This window comes from Otolemur garnettii, unplaced genomic scaffold, assembly GCF_000181295.1.
Source record: "Otolemur garnettii isolate 467f Iridium unplaced genomic scaffold, OtoGar3 scaffold00025, whole genome shotgun sequence".
Taxonomy (NCBI): domain Eukaryota; kingdom Metazoa; phylum Chordata; class Mammalia; order Primates; family Galagidae; genus Otolemur; species Otolemur garnettii.
Genome location: NW_003852420.1, coordinates 18,815,368 through 18,818,603, shown reverse-complemented (window position 1 = coordinate 18,818,603; position 3,236 = coordinate 18,815,368).

The window sequence follows — 3,236 nt, the reverse complement described above, 5'->3', positions numbered from 1 at the left end:
ACTCGCTTGAGCCCAGGAGTTGGAGGTTGCTGTGAGCGTGATGCCATGGCACTCTACCCAGGGGGATAGCTTGAGGCTCCGTCTCAAAAAAATAATGTCAACCCCTGAATTAAATGATTATAAAAACCTCAGCAGAACAGCTCCACACTTTAAGGTAGTGATAACAGGTATAGAAGAGGAACCAGAGGGTGGCGCCTGTGGCTCAAAGGAGTAGGGCACTGATCCAATATACTGGAGGTGGTAGGTTCAAACCCAGCCCCGGCCAAAAAATGCAAAAAAAGAAGAGGGACCAGAGAAGGTCACCCAACTCTGGGCATGTATCCCAGTCAGAGATGGCTTCATAAGAGATATGATTTTCCAGAAAGGATCAAGAGTAATAGTTTTCATGTGGGGTAACTAATACACATGTGGGGTTACTTGGCATCAATGATAGTCTCTTAGTAAGAAAGAAATGTCCCTGAAGTTTCAGATCCTACATCTAGGCAGCAGTTTCATCAAACTTCTCAACAGGAAGAACACTTTTGAGGGACTATTAAGTATAAAGATTGCTAGGCCAGTCCCCTGGAAACTGATTTAATAGTGAGCCCAGAACAGTTTTGTTTACAAGCATCTTAGGCTATTATCAGTAAAGTTTGGAATGTACCTGTCTAGAACTCAAAAGAGTATAATAGCCAAGAGTGTACAACAGTGTTTTTCAACCTTTTTTTATCTCCTAGCACACGAAAGTAGAACCTATAGTAAAACTTTTGCAGCCCACTTAAATTATGTATGTTGATTTAAAAAAAAAAAAAGAATATACTTACTGTATTTTAAATTTGAAAATAATTTAATTAATGATCTTTAAAAACCTTCTAGGAACGCCTAAGATCCTCTCACAGCACACCAGTGTGCGTGCACACCAGTGGAAAATCACTGTTATAGAGACTCAGGTTAAAATATCCTCCTGGCCACTGTACCACCAAACCAAGTTGGACTTCACATTTTATTTCCCTCAGGTAGTTGTCAGCACTACAGAATACATTTCTGGAACTATTTTAAGTTTACTTGGCTGTAATTGTATCGATAAATTTATTTTTTAAACAAGGCAAATCAGTTTTCATCATTACATAGGATAGTTTTTGTTTTTTTTCAATTTAGGCAATAATATAACCACTAATTATAGATTTTTTTTTTTTTTTTTTTTGGAGACAGACTCTCACTTTGTTGCCCTTAGTAGAACTCACAGCAACCTCAAACTCTTGGGCTGAAGCGATTCTCTTGCCTCAGTCTCCCAGATAATTATAGATTTTTTTATTGTATTTTAGCTGTGACATTGACTATTAATTCTCAGCATGGGTTTAGTTTGGAACATAAAAGACATCTTTTAAATGTTCATTTACTGTTACTACAGCAATATTTCACCTATTCAGAACACATTTTTTAAAAAGATATAATCAGGGCGGCGCCTGTGGCTCAGTGGGTAAGGCGCTGGCCCCATATATGGAGGGTGGTGGGTTCAAACCTGGCCCCGGCCAAATTACAACAAAATGGCCGGGTGTTGTGGTGGCGCCTGTGGTCCCAGCTACTCGGGAGGCCGAGGCAGGAGAATTGCCTAAGCCCAGGAGTTGGAGGTTGCTATGAGTTGTGTGATGCCACGGCATTCTACTGAGGGTGACAAAATGAGACTAAAAAATATTTTAAAAAATAATAAAATAGGGCAGCACCTGTGGCTCAAGGAGTAGAGCACCGGCCCCATATGCTGGAGGTAGTGGGTTCCACTACCAGCCAGAAACTGCAAAGATAATAATAATAATAATAATAAATAAAGAGGTATAATCATAAGTGTAGGTGTCCATATCATAGAATACCACAGATCCTCCTTTAGAACCTATTTCCATTTGTCTTGCAGAATAGTACTATAGATGGGGATGGGCTATTAAAGGCTTACATGTATATGCAAAAGATGTGGGTGTGGGTGCAGTTGAAATAACAATAGTGATAATGGTGGGGAAAAAGGGGTTGGGGAGGGGAAAACAGTTGAGAGAACTTGGTTTTATATAATTAGATACGCAGGATAGTGAGAATTTGGGAGTAACTGTTGGGCAGTTTACTTCAAGGAAGTTAATTCTGTGAACTAGGTATGTGTATATTATATTAGTATCCTTTATATTGCATGAGTATTTGACATTGTAGTTGGTTTATATTAGAACTTGAAAGTTAAAAATTGATAATGTTAAAACCTGTTATCTTTTTCTGCTTGTGAAAATAGAATTAAAAACCACTAAAAGAAAAAAAATAGATTAATTATAGAAGATTAGCTGGATGCAGTGGCACATGCTTGAAGTCTTAGCTGGTTGGGAAGGGGAATCGGAAGGCTGAAGTAGAGGGATTGTTGCTTGAGCCCAGGAAACTTTGAGAGAGTTCCACAGAGTTCTTGGGCCTTCCCCCAAAGTTTCTATCTTCAGCTATATATCATCTACCCAGGATCTTTAGATGAAGGACTCAGTGTTTGTTACTTTTTCAAGTTGTACATCTAGTGTGTTTTTCTTTCAGTCCACTCTGGGCAACATAGCAAGACCCCTATCTCTCTCTCTCTTTTTTTTTTCTTAAGACAGAGTCTCACTATGTTGTCCTTAGTAGAATGCTGTAACATCACAGCTCACAGCGACCTCAAACTCTTGGGCTGAAGCAATTCTCTTACCTCAGCCTCCCAAGTAGCTGGGACTACAGGCACCCATCACAACACTCGGCTATTTTTTGGTTGCAGTTGTCATTGTTGTTTGGCAGGCCTGGGCTGTATTTGAACCTGCCAGCTTTAGTATATATAGCTGGCAGCCTAGCTACTGAGCTACAAGTGCTGAACCAAGACCCCCATCTCTTTAAAAAAAAAAAAAGAAGAAGAAGAAGAAGAAAATTACATTCATTGTAAAAAAATTAGAGCATATGTAAGCAAAAAATATCTGTATTGCTATCATTTGGAGACCCTCTGTTTTAAAATTTGTGATATTTTATTACAATTTTTTTAACCTAAAGGTAATTAAACAAACTTAAATTGCATAGTATAATGAATTTTCCAGCTTTATTAAGGTATTATTTACATACAATAAACTTAACCCATCTTAAATGTACAGTTTAATGAATTTTAATAATTAAATGTACTGGCTCGGCGCCTGTGGCTCAACCGGCTAAGGCGCCAGCCACGTACACCTGAGGTGGCGGGTTCGAATCCCCAGCCCGGACCCGCCAAACAACAATGA